At 48.9% G+C, this 24,062-nt stretch overlaps 1 long non-coding RNA gene across 1 annotated transcript; it reads left to right on the forward strand.

The window, feature by feature from the left end:
* Nucleotides 1-11,361: 11,361 nt before the first annotated feature.
* On the forward strand, nucleotides 11,362-20,607 carry LOC148006057 (uncharacterized). The gene is made up of 3 exons (XR_015620494.1): nucleotides 11,362-11,688; nucleotides 15,793-16,987; nucleotides 18,841-20,607. It is a non-coding gene; the product is annotated as an uncharacterized LOC148006057 (long non-coding RNA).
* The last annotated feature ends 3,455 nt before the right edge of the window (nucleotides 20,608-24,062 follow it).

Below are 24,062 nucleotides of genomic sequence, written 5' to 3' on the forward strand. Positions count from 1 at the left end.
GCCACAGGACCTTTGTGTATATGTCATATCTCCTGGTTTGGGGCTCTCTATGGAATTCCTGTGTGTGTGAACATGTGTGTCTCTGTGTCTGTGTGTGTTTCTCGTACTTTCCCTTTGTCTCATTGACTCGTTTGTTTGCCATATCCCAATTTGCTCACTTCCATTTCATTTCATTATTAGTCCTTAGATGCCGATCTGTTTTCTAATGAGATACAGAAAGAAGGTGGATCCGGATGGGAGGAGAGAATGGAGGAATTCGGAGGAGTAGGAACACTGTAATCAGAATATACTGTATGGAAAAAAATCTATTTTCATACAATATGTGAAAATTCATGAAAAAACAATTAAATTACCCAGTCTCAGGCATTCTGTTGCAGTGGCCTGAAACTGACCAATATTCAGGAAAGGGGGCACTTCTCTTCCACACATGATCTGTGGAAAGGAACTCCGTATCAAGTCTTCTGTAAGCATCACAGACTCCTTCTCTCATGCGGGTCTACTGTCCGCGATACATGGCTTCCAAGACGACATGTTCTCACCTGGCAGGCAGGTTAAAGGAAGAAAGAGGGAGAGGAAGTTTCCCTCCAAACTGGCTTGAACCATGGGTGACTACTGCTGCCACCCCTTTGGTAAGAAGTAGTCACGTGGCCCCATGGATGGAAGGAACAATGGACTCCCCTCAGAGCCAGTCAGACTGACTGTGCCATGGCCTCTGCCCTGGGTTATTAGGAGGCCAGAGTACGAGGACATTTAGGAAGCTGGAGGATGAGGAAATAGTAAGGCTGTGAACTGTGTAACCCACAATAAATGTTAGCCATGGGTAAGTGTCTGGAAGCTGGAGTGGGAAGGGGAGAATTCTTTTTTTTTCTTCCTTCTTCTCCACACTGATGGCTATAGCTGAGGCTCCTACCCAGAGGCAAAATCCAGCCTAGGAGGAAAGACAGCTCAGGGGTTGAGAGCTATTCTTATAGGCTGTTCTTCCGGAGAACCCTGGTTCCATTCCCGGCACCAACACAGCAGCTCACAGCCATTTGTAACTCCAGTTTCAGGATACCTCATGCCCTCTTCTGTCCCCCCGTGGATGCAGCATGTGTGTGGTACACAGCCATACATGCAGGCAAAAACACCTATGCACATGGAAAATAAGTTTAAATAAATTTAAAGGAAAGGGAAGAACATAGGCATGCTCAGAAAGAAGCCACAGAGGCTGAAGAAAGAATTCTGGGAACTATCGCAGGGCCCATTGAGGCAAAGCCTGTCCTTTAGTGTTTAGTCTGCTGCTGTCACAACCACAGAAGGCAGTAAGTCTTATGATGTGTCACATGCTTTGTTAATCTGGATTGGGAGTCGCAGGGGGAGAGTGTAGCCCAGGCTAGCCTTAAATTAATGATTCTCTTGCCTCTTGATATTGGATCCCAAGTATGAGCAACCACACGTTAGTAAAGTGTGTGTGTGTGTGTGTGTGTATGTGTATGTGTGTGTGGTATATGTGTGGTGTGTGTGTATATGTGTGTGGTGTGTATATGTGTGTATGTATATGTGGTGTGTGTGTGTATGTGTGTGGTATGTGTGTGGTGTGTGTGTGGTGTGTATATGTGTGTATGTGATGTGTGTGTATGTGTGTATATGTGTGTGTATGTGTGTGTGGTGTGTGTGGTGTGTATATGTGTGTATGTGATGTGTGTGTATGTGTGTATATGTGTGTGTGTGTGGTATGTGTGTGTGTGTACGTGTGTGTGGTGTGTATATGTGTGTATGTGATGTGTGTGTATGTGTGTATATGTGTGTGTATGTGTGTGTGGTATGTGTGTGTATGTGTGTATGTGTGTGTACGTGTGTGTGTGGTGTGTATATGTGTGTATGTGATGTGTGTGTATGTGTGTGCGTGGTGTGTGTATGTGCATGTGTGTGTGTGTGGTGTGTGTGTGGTGTGTATATATGTGTATGAGATGTGTGTGTATGTGTGTATATTTGTGTGTATGTGTGTGTGTGGTGTGTGTGTATGTGCATGTGTGTGTGTGGTGTGTATATATGTGTATGTGATGTGTGTGTATGTGTGTATATTTGTGTGTGTATGTGTGTGTGGTGTGTGTGTATGTGTGTGTGTGTGTTGCATACATGTGGATGTGTGCACATGGCTTATTGTTCTCCACCGTATTCCCTTGAGACAGGGTTACTTGTTGAAGTATATGTTAACGAGCTTTCAGGATTGCCTTTCACGGGTCACAGCATGCACATCCATGTCTAATTTTTTCCTTAAAGACTTATTTAATTTTTGTATGAGCGTTGCCTTCATGTATTTAAGTGCACCACGTGGGTTCAGTCCCTAGAGAGGCCAGGAGGGGCCACTAGATCCCCTGGAATGGGGGTTACAGATGGGTGCTGGGAACCTTGGTCTTCTGCAAAAGTGGTGAGTTCTCTTACCCACCAAACTCCTATGCCTAACCTTTTAGGTGGGTGCTGAGAGCTGAACTATGGCCCTTGTGCTTCCAGAATAAACGCTATTTATTTACTTTAGTGTGTGTGTGTGTGTGTGTGTGTGTGTGTGTGTGTGTGTGTGTGTGCCTGTGCATGCACATGCTTCTAGGTGTACCTTCTATGTGGACACAAGTTAAGGGGAGGGATTCAGATGTCCTTCCTCACTCTCTGCCTTACTCCTTTGAGTCAGGGTCTCTCCCTGAACCTGGAACATGCTGGTGTTTTAGCTCAGCTGGAAGCCAGCAAGCCCCAGCAATTCTCCTGGCCTCAGCAACCATATCCCCTGAGTTCTGTGCACGTGTGGGCTTACCACATGAGTGTGGGGTCCACAATCATGCCTTGTGCTCACCCAGCAGGCACTCCTCCCCAATGAGCTATTTCCTCAGGACAACATTACTAAGTTTTAAACCCCCCAACTCATAGCAAGGAAAGGAGTTTTAAATTATTTTTACAGCTGGCATTTTGTTTTTGTGTTGATAGGAACTTTCTGTATAGCCCAGACTCACCTCAGACTCATGACACCAGGCTGAAGTAATTTACACCTCTCTCTCTCTCTCTCTCTCTCTCTCTCTCTCTCTCTCTCTCTCTCTCTCTCTCTCTCTCTCCTATACATATATCGGGCTGAGGACCGAGCCTAGGGTCTTACATATGCTAGACAGATGATCTATCACTGAGCTATGCCTCCAGCCTTCAGCATTTTTTAAATCACAGATTATTCGAGAACAGACTGAACTGGAACTGGAACCATCGCAGCCCTTCATGTGTCATAGGAAAACAAACACTGTTTTATGGACTTACGCTGTGCATGTATCTCTGTGTGTCCTGTGTCTTGGCTCAGGCTGTGCACTGTTTCTCTTCCTGAGGGCGGAAGTCTGCCTAATTCACTGACGCCAATGATGCCAGGAAGGAGGGTTATTCTCAACCCTGTCCTAAAGATCGGGAAGCAGAAGCAGCAAGAGGTGACCTCACTTGCTGGGTTAAAGCAGAAAGTGGCCCAGTCAAAGCCTGCAGACCCAGTCTGCCTGCGGACACTCACTATGGTAACTGGCATAACTTTCCTCTCATACATCAACGGCTCTCCTGCTTTAAGCTTCTTCGAGTCAGATCTCTGCATTGTCATACCCGAGCATCCTAAATTATTGAGTGAGTGAGGAGAGTCTGGACAGAGCTGATGAAGATTCTTGGTGTACCCTAACTTCAGTCAGGCTCTTGATGCCCCTCCTGGGCCTGCCTGGACATTTCCTTGTAGATCCAGTTTCACAAGCACCCAAGCTAAGTCTGCTTGGCAAGAGCTCCCACCCTGGATATCTGATTACCCTTGAGAGCCGACCAGTCGCCCATCTTGCCTTCCCTCTCAGCTGATGTCTGACTGTCCTGGCCTGCCTCCAGCAAGAAGCCTGCTAGGTCAGGTTAAGCTCCAACTTCCCCTGATATTTCTTTCCTCTTAATCACGTTCTTCCCACTGACCCGGCCCACTCCTTATCTATAAATTCCCTCTTGTTCCCACTGTATCTGCATCTGAGTCTAACCTCTCCCATTGCAATTCCACCATAATAGTCCTTAAGCATTGTGATGGCCCCGGGTGAAGTCTGCCTCCCTGTGCTTTAGTGAGTACTATTGAATTTATTATTTATTTATTATTTATTATTTAAACAAGGTACAGGAGGCCGGTCTCAGCCTAGGCTCAGTCTAGTGGAGCTTGGTGGAGACCTTCCAAAGGATACCTGGGTCTCTGTTCCCTCAGATAACGCCCTAGTAAAGTGCTAGTCCCTCTTTAGCCCAGCAGGCACAAAGATGTACAAGTGTTGGACAGGGTCAGGGGAGGACGGCCAGCTGAGGGGCAGGATGGCGGGATGACTGTCAATTTGACTATAACTGGAATCAGTTAAGAGACATGCCTCTGGGCGGGTCTTCGAGGTTGTTTCCAGGAAGGATTGACCTCGAGGGAGGAGGATCCCTTTCTGATGGTGACTCAAGTGTGAAGAAGTCTGAGGGGTGAGGGTGCTGCTTTCTGTCTCCTGCCCCTTGTTGGTGTGAGCAGTTGTTCTATTACAGGGCTTCTCTGGCTTTCAGGGTAGCTGGAAGACAAGGGCTTCTCTGGGAAGCTTCCAGGCTTTCAGCACTAGATCAGAGGCTGCTAAAGCATCCAGCTTCCTGGACTGAGGAGCTCCAGTGCCCTCAACCTCTCCAGAATGTCCATATCTGTATTGTTGGACTGCCTTGTCTGTGCCGTGTAACCAATCTATTAAACCCTTCCAGAGAACCCTCATACAGATGAGAAGTCCAGCATAAAGACACCATTTGGTCTCAAAGGCCACTCAGATTGTAAATGGGTATTAACCAGGGAGAAATACTGGGTGATTTTAGAAGGATAAAGAAGAAATTCCCCAGTGTTCTAAGGTTCAGACAGATGATTCTAGAACTCAACAGCACAGGAGGGGAAAATGTGAGTAAGGATCTCAAACCTGTGACCCCAGGACTGGGGCAAAAAGATTGAGGAAACACAACATCTGATGTCAGCAGAGGCCTCTGCAGTTCTCAGGGCTGCACAGCAGGCTATGTGCAGAGCAGGAAGCCAAGAGCTACTCAGAGGGCAGGCAGCTGTAAGGCCTCCTCTGGGAAGACACCCTTTGATCTCCACAACAGCCAAGGGTCCGGCTTCCTGCATCCCAGAATGCCTTCTCCAGGAGAGATTGCTGAGGTCACAGAGTCTGGCCCCACTAAACAGACAAGGCTCATGGAATCACGAGAGACCCAGTCTTTGGTCAATGTCACACAGGGAGCCAGCATGGACAAGTAAGGACCAGTATCCAGGCCACAGTGCTTGCTTGGTGGGACCACACCCCCAACACCACTGCTCCTTCTGCTTCTACTCTTTCAGCAGGAAGCCTGCAGGGAAAGCTAACTCCGTACTGTGGAGGGGGTCCACTTCCTGCCAAAACCGAGTGAGTTCAAAGGCCACTGGATGGTCTGGGATCTGGACAGTACAAGCAGGAGACAGGGATCCTTTAAGTCACAAAGACTTCTTTATTCTTTGAGATTTTAAGTGGACCAAAGCCAACCCCCTAACATTCTTCCTTCTGATGTGGCCCTTGGCAAAAAAAAATTACACTGCATATACCGGGCTTGGTGCCAGGTCCATCTCTCACAGACATACTCTTTCACGGGAGGTATTGTTTCGTGGTTTCCCACATGAGGAAGTGGAAGTTCAGGAGGGTGAAGAAAGTTGCTCCAGGTCACACAGCGAGAGCTCAAGCTTGTCAAGTTGCAGGGCCTTCCTAGAGCTGGCCTTTGGGTCACCTCAGGGCCACAGGGAAGTGCGTCCCAGCAACCCGAGTTCTGCAGCAACAGTCGCACCACAAGACGCCTGCCAAAAGTCAACAGCTTTGAGTGGAGGGATAGAGACATCAATGTGTAGAGCCTACCGAGTCAGACTATTCGTCAGCCATTATCCTAAGCATGTTGATATGTGTCGGCACTTGAATAATCACCATGATTGTGCGTGCGGGATTGTTCGATATCTCTCTACATCAGCAGTACGAGCAGAGGCTCAGGCAGTTGAGTGGTAGGTCAGGCATCAAACATGGAGGTTCTCCATTGCCTGTAACAGGAACTTCACAGACTTCATTGTCCACCTCACCCCACCCTTGAAATGAGAAACCAGAACTCAGAGTCACAGGTAGGAAGTAGACAAACGCCGTAGGACCCAGGGGCTCCCTCCCACCTATCAGGAGGCTGTGAGTAGCAAGAAACTAAAGCATCCCTCCCACCCCCATAAATACGGTTCCAGCCATAAGGAGTTCGTGGAACTGCAGGGAGAACTTTGGTGACTTGATATTTTCAATAGTCAGCTTCCCTCACGCATCGATAATATCTCCTTATGATCACAGTGTGAATGGACCAGTGTCTGCCTTTGTCCGTAGAGGTGACCAGTGTTCAATGAAGAAGGAGTTTCCTTTGTGTGTCCTGGCAGGAGGACAACCTTGACTGAAAGTCTCCCCTCACATCCCATTGGCCATGACTAGATCACGTGCCTTTTCATGACAGGAGGAATATCATCAGCACCGTTGGCTCCTGCCAATCACGACTGCGTCAGATCGTAACCTGCCCTCGAAGTGCTTAGCTTTCTGGGAACAAGACCAAAATCCCATGCCTTTGCTAAGGAACTACTGTGCCCTGTGCGGATAACCAGCATTCTCAGAGAGCTAGAAAAACGATTACCAAGTGGTCCAGCCAGCCTACGGTGCCAAAGGCATTAAATCTGCACAGATTTCTTCACTGAGGTGTTTATTACAACACTATTTACAACAGCCAAGATGGGAAATCAGCCAAGGTATCCATGGATGGATAACTGGGTGTCCTGGCTAGTTTTATGTCAACTTGACCCAAGCTAGAATCATCTGAAAAGAGGAAAGCCCAACTGAAAAGAAAATGCCTCCATCAGATCAAACTGTAGGCAAGCTGGTAAGGCATTTCTTTAATTAGTGATTGATGAGGAAAGGCTCTCAGATCCATGGGCTGGTGGTCCTGGGTTCTGTAAGGAAGCAGGCTGAGAGAGCCTTGAAGAGCAAGCAGCATCCCTCCCCTGGGCCTCTGCATCAGCTCCTGCCTCCAGGTGCCTGCCCTGTTTGAGTTCCTGTCCTGACTTCCTCCAACAGTGATGTGGAAGTGTAAGCTACATAAACTCTCTTGTTATCAACTTGCTTTTGGTCTTAGGGTTTCGTTGCAGCGATAGAAGTCCTAACTAAAACAATAGATAAAGAAAATAGAATATGTATCATGGAATATTACTCAGCCATAAAAAAGAAGGAAATTCTGTCTTCGGTGAATGAAACAGAAGGGTGTAATACGAAGCTAAATTAGTCAGACTCAGAAAGGTAAACACCATGGAAAAGTTGAAAAGTTGGAGGAAAAAGTTGATTTTGCAGAAGTAGAGACTAGAATATGGTGACCAGGACTCACGAGAGTTGTGGAGAGGGTCCAGGCAGGCAGGCACTGTAACCTGGACACTGATTCTCACTTGTCCACGGGCTTCCTATGTGACCTTGACCAAGGCCTGGCTCTCTCAGGATTTCCACTGGCCTCATCTGTCCGAGCCAAGCTCTGTGACCTGGCAGTGGGTATCGGTACAGCAGTGGTCATGGTATGGTGGTGGGCATGGTATGGCGGTGGGTACAGTATGGCAGTGGCAGCGTGTCCCCAGTGCATCCTAGATTCAGCTGAGGGACTGAGAGAAAGCGACCCTCACCCATTCAGCTGACATATATTACCAGGACAGTTATTTATGGTGGACACTCAGAGATGACCAAAGCCCAGCATGCAGCTGACCATGATGGGCCCCATCGAGCTGGGGAAACTTGGAAACATCCACACAGGTGAAGACAACCACAGTGAACTGAGACTGTGGTACTGTGAGAGACGTTTCAGAGGGTGTTACAGAGATGCCTCAGTCAGAGAAGGGGTTGAACTGAAAGAAGGAGGACCTGAGTAAGGAGCTCCAGTATCTGCCTGAAAGGCCATGGGCAGAGGCGAGCACCTGGCATCCCGCCATTGAGGAAACAGAGATGGGAAGATGCCTGCAGCCTGCTGCCCACCAATCAGGACAATAAATGAAAGCCAGAACCCCAGAGTCAGTGCAAAAACCTCGTCTCGAAACTAGAGGAACTGAGGATCTGATGTCAACCTTTGGCCTGCACACGCGCGCACGCGCACACACCATGTGTGCACACGTTTGCGCACACACACACATGCATGTGCACACACACGTGCGCACGAATGCACATGTACACATGCATGCACACACCGGCACACACACAGACACACATAGGCACACACAGAGACACACACAAGGTACATGCAGACACACACAGACATGTAGTGACACAGACAGACAGACACATACACACACACACATTCACGCACACATAAGCACACACAAAGACACACACAAGGCACATACAAACACACACAAGGCACACACAGACACACATAGACACACACAGACTCACACATAGACACACACACAGACAGACACATACACACACACACACGCGCGCGCACACATACACATGTACACATGCATACACATAAACACACGCATATGGCAGGGAAATGGAGAGACAGGACTTTGGATGCAATGGATGTCATTTGACTTCCAACTCAGTCATTTAAGTGACTTTCCAAAGCTAATTTACTTAACATCTCTGTGCCTTACATTCACTGGGAAATTGCTGTTGTCCAGGACCATTAGAAACCAAACAGCGGGGTTGGGAAGTCAGCTGGGTGGTAGAATAAGCCCTGGGTGTTCAGTCCTTAGCACCAGAAAAAAAGAAAGAGAGAGAGACAGAGACAGAGACAGAGACAGAGACAGAGACAGAGACAGAGAGACAGAGAGGAAGCAAGCAAACAACAGGCGATGTGGGCTGCCCAAAGGTTTTTGGCTTGTAGTTCTAGACAGATAAAGTCCTGTACGGTGAAAAAGACATGAGAGTTGTGGGCACGGGAGCAGGATACACTGCATCCACACTCAGGAAGCAGTGTGTGAACAGGAAGTAGTGTGGGGGCTGTAAAGCCCTAAGGCTTTCTCCCAGTGACCCACTTCTCCCTGTGAGGCTCCCATTTCCTAAAGGTTCTACAGTCTTCCCAAGCAGGACAACCAAGTGAGGACCAAGTGAGCTTCCGGGGGACATTTGATATTGAGCCCACAGCAGTGTACAATCACGGAGACAGTGTGTATTCACAGAGAAGCCAACAAGACAACATCAAGGGCAATTCCTCAAGAGGCATCTGAAGGTCTTCTCTATCTTTCTGCTGAGCCAAGTCCCAGAGGACAACTTTAGGGAGATGTTTCTGTCCTTCCTCCTTTACATAGCTGGACTCTGGGAATCAGCCTCTGGTCACCGGGCTAAGCCGTGTTATATGACACATCGCCTGCTGATCACGCTAGGCGGAATGGCTGGCGAGCCCCAGGGATCTGCCTGACATAGCCTCCCAGCCTTGGGACTACAAGCATACCCTGCCACATCCAGCTTTCTACATCAGTGCTGGGGATCAAATTCAAGGTCCTCATGCTTGCCCAGGAATCACTTCGCCAACTGAGCCATCCCCCAGCCTCAATGCCCACTTCGAGCAATGACTTCATCTTCTTACGCCCTAAATCTCTCCATCTGAAACACAGAGCCAACAAGAGAGGATTCCTGGAAAGGCTAACCAGCCCCCTGTGTTGAAAGCTGTTAGCATTGAGTCCGACACACAGTGGGTCAACAAATGTATGACTGTTTCTGCTCGTCTGAAATGAATCCTGAAAACAAATGTGGGAATGTCGTCAGATCAGGGATTCGCAGTCTAGTGACTACAAAGCCATTCTCATTTAAATCTTAATAACGGAGGTGTTTGTCATAGCAGTGCCAGCAAAGCTGTGACAGTTCAACCCCCTCAACTCCCCCAGATTTCTGTTGCATTTATGGTTTCCTTCAAAGTACCACTCTTCCTATTTCTCTGCCATGGACATCGCGTGTACCACACCTTAAGAGACAGCCATTGTTAAGATAAACAAAGCAACACCCAGGCCACGGCAACTGCAGCCTTCAGCTCCTGCGATATTTAACCAATAGCCAGCTGCAGGGTGCAAACGGTGTTCCCTAATTGATTCATCAAGCTCTGTACAGATCAGGTTATGAAAACAGGCCCGGCGGGAGGGTTGGGTGAACACAAACCCCTTAGCGTTGAGCCTAGATGGGCTGAGGAGCGGTCAAGGAACAGCAGCCTTCGTCTTTGTGTTGTGTGTCCCATGAACTGGCAGGGCTGACTCCTGTGAGCAGGAGAGAGCCAGGATGAGCTGGAGCAACCTCAGACTTCTGATTTTATTGTCTCTGCTCTGAAGGTGGTCATGCCCCGGATGGATGCCGGATACACGTTTTCAGCAATAGCACCTAACACTAATTGAACAACCTCGAGGTTCACCTTCTAGATTTAATCCTTGCTAATGAGGACGGTCAGAACACCATTCTCAGTTTACAGTTGATGAAATAGCAGCAACAAATGTTAAACAGGGAGGGCTGGAAAGGCAGCTTGGTCAATAAAGTTGCTGGTCTTGCATAGATGAGGGCCTGGATTTGAATCTCTAGGGAGGCACACACAGGTGAATCCTGGGGGCTCACCCGCCAGCCAGCTTGGCTCACTTAGGACTGGCCAAGTTTCCAGGTCAGCGAGAAGCCTTGTCTCAACAATAAGGCAGGCTGTACCCATGGAACCATAACCAAGCTGTCCTCTAGTCTCTGCACACGGATACACATACACTCCTCTGGCCTCCTCTCCAGCACATACAAGATTCAATAGAGCTGAAGATACAGTGTAGCAAACGCTGGGTTTTGTTCCTGGCATCACCCTAAAAAAGAAAAAAAAGTTAAATAACCTGTTTAGAGTTGCAGAGCAAATGCAAACACCAGCTGCTACCACGGAGTCCTTTTTTTTTTTTTTTTTTTTTTTCCTTTCCAAGTAGGGCTTCAGCTGGCAAGTCAATGAAGGCACAGCTACGCATAGAAAACACAGCTGGGTGTGTGGCTCGGTGACAGAGAGCTCGTCTAGCGTGTTCATGACCTTGGATTCTGTTGCCACTCCGGGTGGGGAGAGGCGGGGGCATAGCTGTCAATGATGCTTAACTCTGGATTTTAGGCTGTAAGGATATGGGTAGAATTTTCCCTTTCATTTTTATTTCTCTGTGCCTTCTCTATTTTTCATCAGAAATACGTATTACTTTTATACAGGGGGAAACAATCAGAAGTAAAGCTTTAAATGGCTGTGGCAAGAGCCTAGACAGACAATGTGTGTGTGGGAGGGGGTGGGGAATGGATTAATGATCAGATGCAACAGTCAAGAGAGGGCAGGGAAGGTGTGAGTGAGGATGAAGGGTTGGCTGTAAGAAATATACAATCCTTTATTTCCTCTGGGGATGGCGTGTCACGGGCATGTGATGGTCAGAGGACAACTCTGGGGAGTTGGTTCTCTCCGATCACTGCGTAGTCTTTAAGGATTGAACTCAGGTCACCAGTCTGGGCGGCAAGCACCTTTACCCTCTGAGGCATCTTGACAGCTGGGTTCCAGGGAATTTAGAAGACAAGATCAAGATGTCGCAAGGAGAAGGCAGCTGACTGGGATTCGTTCATTCACTCCGTCGGTGACTGTTACAGCGCCCCTGGACTCCCTTGACAGGTATGTTCCTGGCCTCCCAGAACCTCTGTGCAGCCGGGGGGAAGACAAATCTTTGTGAGGCACTTTGGTCTGACAATGATAAAACAGAGAGTTGAGGGGACTTCAGAGTTTGGTGGAAAGCCAGCTCAGACTGGTTTCCCCTTTCGAAGCAATCAGATAAGGTGTGGGGAAAAAGTAAGGGTTTGCATGGGTTTGAGAGGAAAAACGGTTCTTAGCAGAGAAGAACTGTGTTGAAGATTGCATAAACAGGAGCTTCATCATGGAGGAACTGGTGAGGGCATATGGCTGGCGTGAGGCGGGGTAAGGAGTAGAACCAGGGACTACTGGCCAAGACAAGCTGAATGAGACAGACAGCCAACTGAGCTTCCGGCAGAGGACCGGCAGACTTGTCCTTCATCTCGAAAGGGTCACTGAAGCTGGTATGTGGGACATAGACAGGGCAGTCAGTGGCAAGGGGTCCGTTGTGGCCATCCGGGGGAGAGATGGCAGTCACCCCGGTGGCTGGATCCACGAAGTACCTGAGTTCACTGTTAGCATCTTCAGCTTCCTGCATGCGTAGTGCAGAAAGATGCCAGGGGCAGCCCAATCTCGGCGGGGCTGGTGCTCCTGGGGAGATTTTTTTCTGGCCCTGTCTGTTTGGCATTGTATCTGTATGGATGTGTCTCTCTCTTTTGTTTTTCTGTGATCCTGTTGAAGTTCTACCTATGCCATTGATGTGGGATTCTCCTTCATCCACGCCTGTGATTCACACAGTTGGTTGGTCCCGTCACCACGTCCTAAGGCTCCTGCGTATTCCCTTGCTGTTTAAAGTTGTTTATATTCTTTGTGAATATAAACTTGTGTGATCCAACTCTGTTTTATCTTCAAGTTCTGCCATTATGTCTTCTACTCGATCCATTCATCCGTAAGGCTCTCCCCTGAGTCGCCTAACTGGGTTATTGAGGATTTTTCTTTTATTACATCGTCACTTAGATTTCGGTTTTCCTTCGAATTTCTACCTCCTTACTGAATTCCGTTCTAAGATCCCAGACCGTCTTTGTCATTTGATTCACCCGGATTATTTTTGCTCTTACGGACTTGACTCAGGAGCTCTCACCCCTGCGCACGTTAAACTCAGCCAGCTTTATCTTTAGACTCCTTCAATTATCTGGTTACGTGTACAGCGGTTCTTTTAAATTCTGCAGCCTGTGGTCTAAGTTCTTCTCATTCGAGTACGTTCCCATGGGACCGGTGAGGCTGGGGGTGGGGTGGGGTGGGAATAGAACATACGTCTTGACTTTCCCTGGTGTTTGTGGTTTTGTGGTGTGACTTCTTTTGTGAGTTGTGCTTCTGGTGTGAGGTTCTGGGCTTCCTCTCTGAGTGGAAGATTGGTTTTGCTTTTGTTGTTTCTCGAGCTTGCTTGGTTTTAGATCGAGTGCGAGGAGCTGGTGGGTCGATCCTTCAGATGGCTCAGGGCTGAAGAAGGAGAGGAACAGGAATGTTTTCAATCCAGAGGTAACTACGGAAGCCTACAGGGGCTGTAGAGATGGCTCAGCGGTTAAGGGCACTGGCTGCTCTTCCAGAAGACCTGGGTTCAAGTCCCACCACTCACAGGACAGCTCATAACCCCTCTGTAACTGTAGCCCTAGGGATCTGATACCTTCTTTGCCTTCACAGGCACCAGGTGTCGTGTGTGTGTGTGTGTGTGTGTGTGTGTGTACAGAAAATGTGTAAGTGAAACGCTCATAGGCATAAAATAAAAATAAATTTTAATTTAAAAATATAACGCTGGAGAGATGGCTCATTTTGGGGGGGGAAAAAGCACTGGCTTCTCTTCCAGAGGACCCAGGTTCAATTCCCAGCACCCACATGGCAGCTCACAACTATCTATAACTACAGAGTCCAAAACCCTCGCACAACATACATACATACATACATACATACATACATACATACATACATGCAAAGCATCAATGCACATAACATAATTAAAAACAAAAACAATAAGGCCGAGCATGATGGTCCACACCTTTAATTCCAGCACTCAGAAGGCAAAGGCAGACAGATCTCTGGGAGTTTGAGGCCAGCCTGGGCTACAAAGGGAGCTCAAGGATGCCCAGGACTCTGCACAGGGAAACACTGTCTCAAAACCAAACCAAACCAAGACAGAGCCAAACAAACAAACAAGCAAACAACAACAAAAAAACCCCAAACAAACAAAAAAAGGAAGCATGCAACTGAGATAAGTAGCTGGGTCTGCTGAGCGGGTGTGCAAGCTGTAATACCCTATCTATGCTTTAGCGTGTGAGTACGCTGGGCCAGGGTCTTGGGCACTCACCAGACTAGGCCAGAGCTGTGCAGCTGAGGCTAGACCTGGGAACTGGGGACAGCCTGGGTGGATAAGGGTCCAGGGAACTCACCAGGTTGGACCACAATACCAGATGCATGGCTAGGGCTAGGCTAGACAGTGCAGGCAGGAGAGGGTACAGGTACCCACCAGCCTGGGTAGGCACACAGGATATGTGACTGGGGATAGGGGTGGAGGTTAAGGACAGCTGGGACTTGGAGAGTCCTGGGGAGATAGAGTCCCCATTGTCTGTGAAGAAAACATTGTCCAAAGGAAATTTGTAGAAGGCTAGCCAGGAATTGCTGGAAGGTGGGGGTGGTGGTAGGGTTTAAGGTGATTTTCAAATATCCGGGTAGAGAAGTCATGTTGCTGTAAAATATAAAAAATAAAAAAGTATGTTTGACTTTTATCCCTCTTAGGCCCAGCATCACAGTGCCCCAAGATATCTGCTGGATATCTTAAGTCTCAGTCAGCAAAGCCTCTCACCCGCTCTGCTCCATCCCCTATCACACTGCCAAAGGCCTCTCTCTGAGCCTGGCAGCACTCTCTCTACCTATCTAGTTCCCAAGGCAGGTTTCCATGCCAGAAACACACATCCCAATTCTGAGGCGACCCAGACCAGCTGCCCCACACTTTCTTACACTTAAATCTACACATGAAAGAACACACAACACAATAATCTTAGATCCAATTGGTAAGATATAATTGCCCACCTAAACATACAAAGTCCAGTACCATCCATCCCTTAAGAACATTAATAACAACCTGTAAATACACAGAACGGAATCTTAACGTCACCTACCAAATTGTCCTGCTACGGCTTCTCTCTCCTTCCTGTCTCTTCTTCCTTTCCATTCCAGTCTCCTCCTCTTCCTTCAAACTTCTCTCCCGCCCATCCTTCCTTCTCCTCCAGTGACAGGCCTCCTTCTATCCTGTACCTGCCCCTCACCTGTACTTTACAAATTCAATGGAGAGAAGAAGGTTCTGGTGAAGTCACCTTAGTCCTGAGTAGTGAGTGACTGTCCTGGGGGCAGTGTAATTAGCATCAAAATACAGATAACTCCAGGGTAAACCACAACAAGGTCAGCTATCCCTGTGTGTGTGTGTGTGTGTGTGTGTGTGTGTGCTGGGCAGATGGCCAGGGCTGGAAACATCAAAGCACAGATGTTTTGGAAAGGCCATGTAGGGGGCTGGTGAGCTGGGTTTACAGGTAAAGGCACTTGCTTTCAAGCGCCTGACCTGAGATCCATCTCTGGGACCCATGTGGTGGAAGAAAAGGAAGAATTCCCACAAAGTAACCCCTGACTTCCCATGTGTGCTCTCTCACACACACATACATACATAAGTAACTTCAGTAAAGTGTTTTTCTTTTTAAAGAGCGGCATGTAGGGGTTGGGGATTTAGCTCAGTGGTAGAGCGCTTGCCTAGGAAGCGCAAGGCCCTGGGTTCGATCCCCAGCTCCGGGGGGGGGGGGGGGGGGAGAACAGCATGTAGAAGAGGATTTAGGAGCCAGCATAAAAGGAAATATGGCTGCTGGGTTTTAAGTTTGGCCTTCTGGGACTATGGAATTCTTTCTTCAGAGACAGAGGACCCAGGAGATGGAGCAACCATTGGAGGGAGGGTGGTGGCGTGTGTGCAGTGGACACGCTGACTTTAAGGCAGGGAGTGGGCTGGACACCTGGGTCAGGGACAGAGACGGGAGTGGGGACAGCTGATGGGCCAGCAAATTTTGGAGAAGAAATAAAAATCGATGCAAAACTGAGCATTTTTTTTTTAAGTCCCAGAGCCAGGGCAAGCAGCCGTTCCAGAGCGCACCGGTGAAACCCTCAGCAGCCTGCGTGTACTGTGGAGGAAACACATCAGAGAAGAACTGGAAAAGACAGACGAGAGCCTGCTTGCCCTGCCCAGGCTGGGCATCGCCTGCTTCTCCACAGTCCTGAGTGGGCGGCTCTGGAGACACCGGAGAAGAGATCAGACGGAGTGGGGACAGCTCTGAGAAGCTGGAAGTCAGAGGGTGACCCCTTCATAACCTGTGCCCGAGCACACTGCCTCCATATAACACAGCTTCATCTGAGAGTTTGTCTGTCTGTCTGTTTTGTGGCACTGGGGATTTCAGTCAGGGCCTCACACACGCTAGCAAATGCTACACATGCCCAGCTTGCTCTATGTCTGTCTGTCTGTTTGTTTAAAGTTTTGGTACAGGGTTTCACTGAGGTGCCCAGACTGACTCTGGACTCTCCTCCTCCACAGCCCAGGCAGGCCTTGAATTTGGGGTTATTCTGTCTCAGCCTCCTGAGTAGCTGACCTCTCATAAGGAATGGAGAGTAATCACGTGAATGTCCGAGACAAGAATAAATCAAGTAGAAGACACGTGTGGTGAGGGCGTGTGGAGTGAGCAAGGAGCAGAGAAGCTGGGGTGGGGGAGGCCAGAGGAAGGGAGGAGCAGTTGAGATGTTAGCCCGGCATGGTTAGTCCCAGGACGTGGGGCTGGGGGAGGGGCAGGGGCATCTCTGTGAGTTTAAGGCCAGCATGGGCTACATAGTGAGATCTCAATAGAAAGAGGAGGAGGAAGAGAGGGGGGGGAGAGGAAGAGAGAGCAAGCACAGCAGGGACTGAGACAGAGTTCTTGACAGACAGTGCTTTCTTGGAGGAGTATGAAGGTCGCGCTGGTTCCATTGTCTTCCTCCACCATGGTTTCTGTCGGGGCAGTCGGCCTCCAGTTCCATCAGGGACCCTCTGAGATGTGATGTCTTTGGTCCTCTGGCTGCTCCTAACCTCTCCTCTTTGTCTTGATGTCCATAACTCTCACGATCGCCTGCCCAGATACGGCCTCCTTTGAGCTCCTCTGTCTAGAATTCAGTTAATTATGCATCTTATGATTTGATATCTTTTTTAGATTTGGAAGATGCCAACAATTACTCCTTCAGATGTCCCGTGGTTTCCACTTCCTCAGAGGCTCCCACTACACATCAGGTAGACACCCCCCGTGCGTGCTTCAGGCTTCTCCTACGCTGCTTTTCAGTGTCTCCCTACTTCAGTCTGAACATTTTCTTCTGGCCTGTACCCAATCTGCTAATTCTTTCCCTACCGGTGTCCAATCGGCCATCCGATCCACTTACTGAGTTCTTAATTTCCACTGCCATCCTTGCTAGTTCTAGGATTCATTTTTACAACTTTCATCATTTCTGTTTCTCTTCCGAGACGCCCCCATCTTCTCATGGAAGTGATCAATCCTGTCAATCACTACCATTTCAAAGTCTGATCACAGGGCTGATGGGATAGCTCGGTGGGCAGAGGACCCTGGCTGCACAACCCTAGAAACCGGAGTTCAATTCCTGAAATCCATATAAAGGTGGGAGGGGAAACTGGAGACAAAAGTGTCCTCCAGGGGACTGGAGAGGTGGCTCAGTGGTTATGAGCACTGGCTGCTCTTCCAGAGGACCGGGTTCGGTGCCTAGCAACTACGTGAGCAGCTCACAACATTCCGGGGCGTCTGATGCCTTTGCCTGGTCTTCAGGGGTACCAAGCATGCAGGTGACACAGGAGAAACACTCATATACAAAACAATTACAACTTTTAAATACTGTCCTCTAACCTCCACATGCTTTCTGTGTAGTACACACCCACTCATCCACCACCACCACCACCAATCCCCACCACACAATAATTTTAAATTAAGAATAAATAATAAATGCCCAATAGTGGACCCAATTTCCTATGGAGAGCTTTTTCTCTCCTGGGGGTTTAGTCAATGTGCGCATCCTCGCATGCGTGTGAATCCCACGACTCGTCACAGGCACAGCCCCTGAGAGAGCGACTTAAAAGAAGAAAAGATTTATTCTGTTTCAGAGTTTCAGCCCAAGGTTGTTTCCACCATCGATGCAGGCCTGCAGTGAGGCATGACTCAGCGTCACTGACACAGCAGCAAGAGGGGACAAGGGGGCAATGAGAGCAAGGTAGCTCCCCTTGTGGCCAGGAACTGTGTTGCCCGGTTTAGGGTCGCCTTCCCTCCTTGGTCGCTCTTCTTGCTAAAAGCCCTACTAGGCACACCGGGAAGTGTGCATCACTAATCTGCCTGGCACTTAACACAGTCAGGTTGTTGATCAAGATTAAATACCACCAAGCTGGAGAGAGGGCTCAATCAGTAAATTATTTTGCCATACATTGTAAGGACCTGGGTTCGAATCCCCGGCACCCATTTCAAATATCCGGAGCCCTGTCACATGCCTATAATCTCAGCAATGAGGAGACAGAGACAGCAAGACCCCTGGGGCAAGATCTCATCTCAAAAATTAAGGTGCAGAGCAACTGAGGAAGACATCTGATATCAACTTCTGGCTTCTATATGCACATGGACACAAGCATATACAATCTGTGTGTGTGTGTGTGTGTGTGCACTCGCGTGTGTGCGTGTGTCTCTCTGTGTGTGTATGTGTGTGTCTATCTTCTCTCTCTCTCTCTCTCTCTCCCTCTCCTTCCCTCTCCCTCTCTCTCCCTCTATCCTTCTCTCTCTCCTCTTTCTCTCATGACTAACCATTACAAGGTGTTTAGTGTTTTTTTTCCATTAAAACTGATTATCATGTATGAAAAAATATAGAGATAATTTGATGTCCCTTGGGCTGGAGAGATGGCTCGGTGGTTAAGAGCACTGGCTGCTCTTCTGGAGGTCCTGAGTTCAAATCCCAGCAACTACATGGTGCCTCATTTGTAATGGGATCTTCTGGTGTGTCTGAAGACAGCAACAGTGTGCTTAAATAAATAAATAAATCTTTAAAAAATTTTTCTGAAAAAAAATTGATATCCCACCTCACCTGCTTCTTCTCCAGGGACGATGTGTGCTCGATTCACATGGGCAGTGGAGGCGACCAGCTCACCTTAGTGAACCCACACAGATTCAGAGTCGACTCTCCGTCTATGGCTCAATAGCTAATCCACCTGATTTACTCACGATCGTCCACCGTGAAAAGTATTATGATGGAGGTCAACGTGGTGATGTCAGAGCGAATGCTGTGGAACGGCCTGAGAGAGGGTTCTGTCTGAGCTGCAGGAAGAAGATCTCTTTCAGAGTGACACCCGAGGGGAGGCTCCAACAACAGCGGCCATTCGAAGGTACAGATCATTCCAGGCATCAAGCAAACAGCACAAGTGGCCTCACAGAAACGAGCTTGCTATCTCCGTGGCATATAAAGAAGGCAGGACGGTGTAAGTTAGAGCAAGGCTGACCATTAAAGCCTTGGCAACGAGTGTAGCTTTCATTTCAAGTGCGGTGGGGAATCATTAAGGAATTCTGTCCAAGGGAGTGATGTAATCTGCTTGGTGTGTTTGAAAGATCACTCTAAGCAGAAAGACCGGAAAGGCTGCCTGGACTCATCCTGGAGAGTGAGGGCTGACCTGGACGAGGATACCGGGCAAATGAAGACAAACAGAATCAGCTGTATTGTAGAAGGTAGAATTTACAAGGCTTTGTGCTTTAACACGGACCCAAAGCAGAGACACTGCGTCTGGTTCTTAGACTTGGGGTTGGTGAGAAGGAAAAGAAGTACTTGAGCAAATGGGTGGATGGTAGAGCCATATGCCAAGACGGAGGATGGGGAAGGCGTAGGTTCACGGGATAGAAGCCAAGCATTCCACGGAGTAGCCATTTACGTGTTATACAGGTGGTATTAATTCAGTGTCCTTTGGTTGCAAGTAGCAAAATTGCTTAGGTCATTTTGACCTAAGCAAAAATGAGAGCTTGTTGGCTGACACTGGTGAGAATTAGAAGCTCACAAGGAAGCTGTAGCAGGTGCTGTAACTGTGGGAGACGCACAGACTCAGGGCTCTCATCAACAGGGATATTAGTGATTTTCCTAGTGCTGTAATCAAACACAACTACCGAGGCAACTTACTACTGTTGTCATGCTTTTGTTTTAAGACAGAGTTTCCCTGTGTAGCCCTTGCTGTCCTGGAACTCACTCTGTAGACCAGGCTGTCCTTGAACTCAGAGATCTGCCTGCCTCTGCCTCCTGAGTGAGGATCAAAGGTGTGCGCCATCACTCTTCCTTCCTGGGTACACAGTGTGACCATCGGTCTCAGTTTGAGTTTTATTGCTGTGAAGAGACACCATGACCATGGCAGCTCTTAAAGAAAAACATTTCACTGAGGCTGGCTTACAGTTTCAGAGGTTCAGTCCATTGTCATCATGGTGAGAAGCATGGCAGTGTGCAGGCAGACTTGGTGCTGGAGAAGGAGATGAGAGTTCTACATCTTCTGCAGGCAGAAGGCTACACTAGGTGTAGCTTGAGACCACAAAGCCTGCCCCCAGAGTGACACACGTCTTCCAACAAGGCCACACCTCCCAATAGTGCCACTCCCTATGGGCCAAGCACTCAAACACACATCTATGGGGGCCATGCCCATTCACATCACCATAGCATGTACCTCATAACCCTGCTGCTTGATTTTTTTCCAGCCATAATGGACTGAACCCTCAAACCACAAGCCAGAGTAACCCTTCCTTTCTTGTGTTGCTTTGTCAGGTATTTTGTTACGGGGGGGCAGGAACGTAACTAGCACCCCAACCAAGGGCACGATAAACCGATACCGTGAGCTAGCATAACGCTTTTCTCTTCCTAAGTTTCTCATCCTAGGGGTCAGCTAACACCTTGGGTGATATTAACTTCCGCCTCCAGGAACAGGCTGGACACACCATAAGCTCCAGTCTTGCTGAACCCCCAGTGAGAAGCGGAATGTGGGTCAGCCTTGGAACTGGGCTAAGTCTGGGGATCTGATCCGTGACTCTGAGGTATGACAGACACCTGACTTAGGAATGTTCTTTATTCTCTCTGAGAATCAGCATAAACTAGAGGTTAAATATATAACTTGGGTGGGTTGCAAAAATTAAAAATGATCTTAGGGGGTTGGGGATTTAGCTCAGTGATAGAGTGCTTGCCTAGGAAGCACAAGGCCCTGGGTTCGGTCCCCAGCTCCGAAAAAAAGAACCAAAAAAAAAAAAAAAAAGATCTTAGGCCAGGCACGGGGGCGGGGGGTGGGGCACAAGCCTTTACTCCCAGTACGAGGGAGCCAGGGTCAAGTGGGTTCAAGGCCACTCTGGTCTACAGAGTGAGTTCCAGGCCAAACCAGTCTGAATACTGCAGGCAGCATTGTCTAACACACACACACACACACACACACACACACACACACACACCACCTCAGCCAACAAATACCCTGATGCTATATTTTGATAAAGGAAGATATGACAAGCCAGAAACAACCCAGTGAGTTGATCTGCATGAGCAAACAGGGAGGAAGAAGTCGGGGTGGACCCTGGCAGCGGGGAGGAAAGGCCAGCTCATGCAAGGGGGCAGGAATGCCTAGGGCTCTCTGCCAATTCCACCTCAAAGCTGGCCTTGGCCCAAACCTGCCTGGTGAGGACCCTGCAAGGCTCCCTACCCGTAGTCAGGACAGGTCCCGGCCTGTACCCCACTCCTCTACCCGCAGCTGGGTTTGCTGTAGCCCCACACATTCCGCATTCCTTTAGAATTGATAAGATTCTGAAAGCCACACCCTCTACCCACGACCTTCCTGGAGCTAGATAGGGGTGAGGCACTCAACCTTCCCTTCCACCTTGCAGGCTGACTGCTGGCAGCCAATGCCATTCCACATACAGACGTGCCAGTCTTTCCTCGTAGGCTCGAAGAACCCCCAGAGTGCCCCTGCCCCTTCTCCTGCTCCCAGCTATTTTGTGGGGCTCCCATCCTCAGTTCCCACCATGTCCCCACGGTCTTCATTCTTTCCAGCCCCTTAAGTGCTGGCTAGTTTTTATGTCGAGTTGATGTAAGCGAAGGTCATCTGGGAAGGAGTCTTCATTGGGAAAATGCTTCCTTACAACTGGCTGTGGGCAAGTCTGTGGGCCATTTTCTTGATCTGTGATCAATGTGAGACGTCCAAGCTCACCGTGGCAGATGCCACCTCTGGACAGGCAGTCCTGCGGTGTGTAAGAAAGCAGACTAAGCAAGCTATAAGGAGCAAGCCACTAAGCACCACGCCCCCGTGACTTCTGTTTTGGTTCCTGCCCCTACTTCCCTGTATGACGGACTACAAGCTACAAACTGAGATAAGCACTTCTCTCCCCATGTTGCTTTTGGTCGTGGCGTTTCCAGCAATGGAAACCGTAACTAAGATATCACGAAGTCCACAGGTTAAAAGCACTTGCCGGTATATGCAGCGTCAGGAAGACCATGGCTTAAGAGGTGAGTGAAGATGCCCCAAACCCTCAGACATCTTTCTTGTGGGCTCATGGATACCATGTACCTGGGACCCCTGAAGGAAACCTGTGATGGTTTTATATGAGTGTCAATGGCGGTCCGGAGAGCCCCTGTTGAGTCTGATATGCTATAAGCCACACTCCCAAGGCCTCCTCTCTCAGCGCCCCAGATTTCTTGCAATCAGTGCCACCTTTATGGGCACCTTCATGCACACCAAGATACCCGGCATTGGGTACAGAACAAGCCGTGTAATGGGGGTCCCAGAGGATGAGTCTTGGCTTCTGGGGGGAGTAGAGGACTTTGATTTATTACTATGACCTGGAGCTGAAACCTCCCCATTGCCCTCACCACGCCTGGCAGTCACCTAAGAGAGAGGGTGGACCAATGACCTAAGTGAGATTCGATGAGAGAATGTTCTGGAAGAGCTGAGCAGGAGGTGAGCAGTGTAGCAGTCGCTGTCATTATCAATACAAACAAGAGAACAGACGTCTAGAACTGCTTAGGCCCAGGGTGCAGGTGAGGGAGCTGCAGTCACACCCTCCCCCCTCCACTCTGTGGAGTCCTCCGAAGTGTGTTACTTCTCACCTGCTGGTCGCTCCCCTCACAAAGCCCACGCATAGTCCCAGCCTGCCCTTCATGGTTGGCTGCCATACTGGTGAGTCAAGTAACTGAGTCAAGTGACTCCATGTCCCTTAGGCATAGTGGTGCCATCAGAAAGTCATTCCTCTGTTTTCCCTTCATGAGTCAAGTGAGCCTTGCTCCTAGCCTAAGGGAGAGGCAGGGTTACCCCAGCTAGAAAATGGCTCCCCTGTCCCTCTATCAGCATTGGGGAACAGCAGGGAAGATGGACAAAGGAAGGAGACGACCCCTCCCCCTGCTCTGAATTAGTGTTAGATAAATCTCGTTCCAGGGCAGGAGTGGCCATAGGGTCTGTGGACCCAGAGATGAGAGGCACGGCAGAGAGGAGAGGCCAGACTTTCTACTTTGAGGGGCTTGGACACCCCTAGAGTCCCAAACTGAGCACGGTGCTGGCAGAACTCCCATCTTCTTTGACAAAACTGCTGTCCACTGGGTCCCCGAGGTAGAACATCTGGCCGCTCATCATAATCTGACCATTAGAACCCAGTGGTCCATCACTCCAAGCCTTTCCCCTATGGCGGGTCCTCACAGGTCGGCTAACCTGACGAATTTCACTATTTAAACCACAGGAAGTCTGTTTAGACACAGAAACCTTAAACTTAGTCAGGCTTGGAAGGAGCACATCCTCATCTCTACAGCAGAAGTCGGGGCTTCTTGCACAGCCAGTGAGTGAGGGGACAAAGGCTGATGTGGGCTAGGCTCGGGTTTACATTCTCTCTCTGTATCTCTCTCTCCCCCTCTCTCTGTTTCCCTCTGTCTCACCCCCCTCTCTCTGTGTGTGTGTGTGTGTGTGTGTGTGTGTGTGTGTGAGAGAGAGAGAGAGAGAGAGAGAGAGAGAGAGAGAGAGAGAGAGCGCTCCTGAAAGTGAATCTTGCCCACTGCTGCCCTCCACTGGCCAGAGGCAGAATTGCTTCAATCTCTTGGGAATCGGACTTCTAGACGTATGGCTCAGCTCAAGCGACCCTATACTCTAAAAGCGACCTGATACTCTAAAAGTTAAATCCTTAATAAGCAAAGAGCTCTTAAAACGCAATAGGATGGAACATCTTTGGCACGTGCTTTTAATCCCAGAACTTGAGAGGCAGAGGCAGGATAATCTCTGTGAATTCCAGGCCAGGCAGGACTACACAGATAAATCCAAAAGAAAAATGGAAGCAAAC

Source organism: Rattus norvegicus, chromosome 5 (genome assembly GCF_021556685.1).
Source record: "Rattus norvegicus strain SHRSP/BbbUtx chromosome 5, alternate assembly SHRSP_T2T, whole genome shotgun sequence".
Lineage (NCBI taxonomy): Eukaryota > Metazoa > Chordata > Mammalia > Rodentia > Muridae > Rattus > Rattus norvegicus.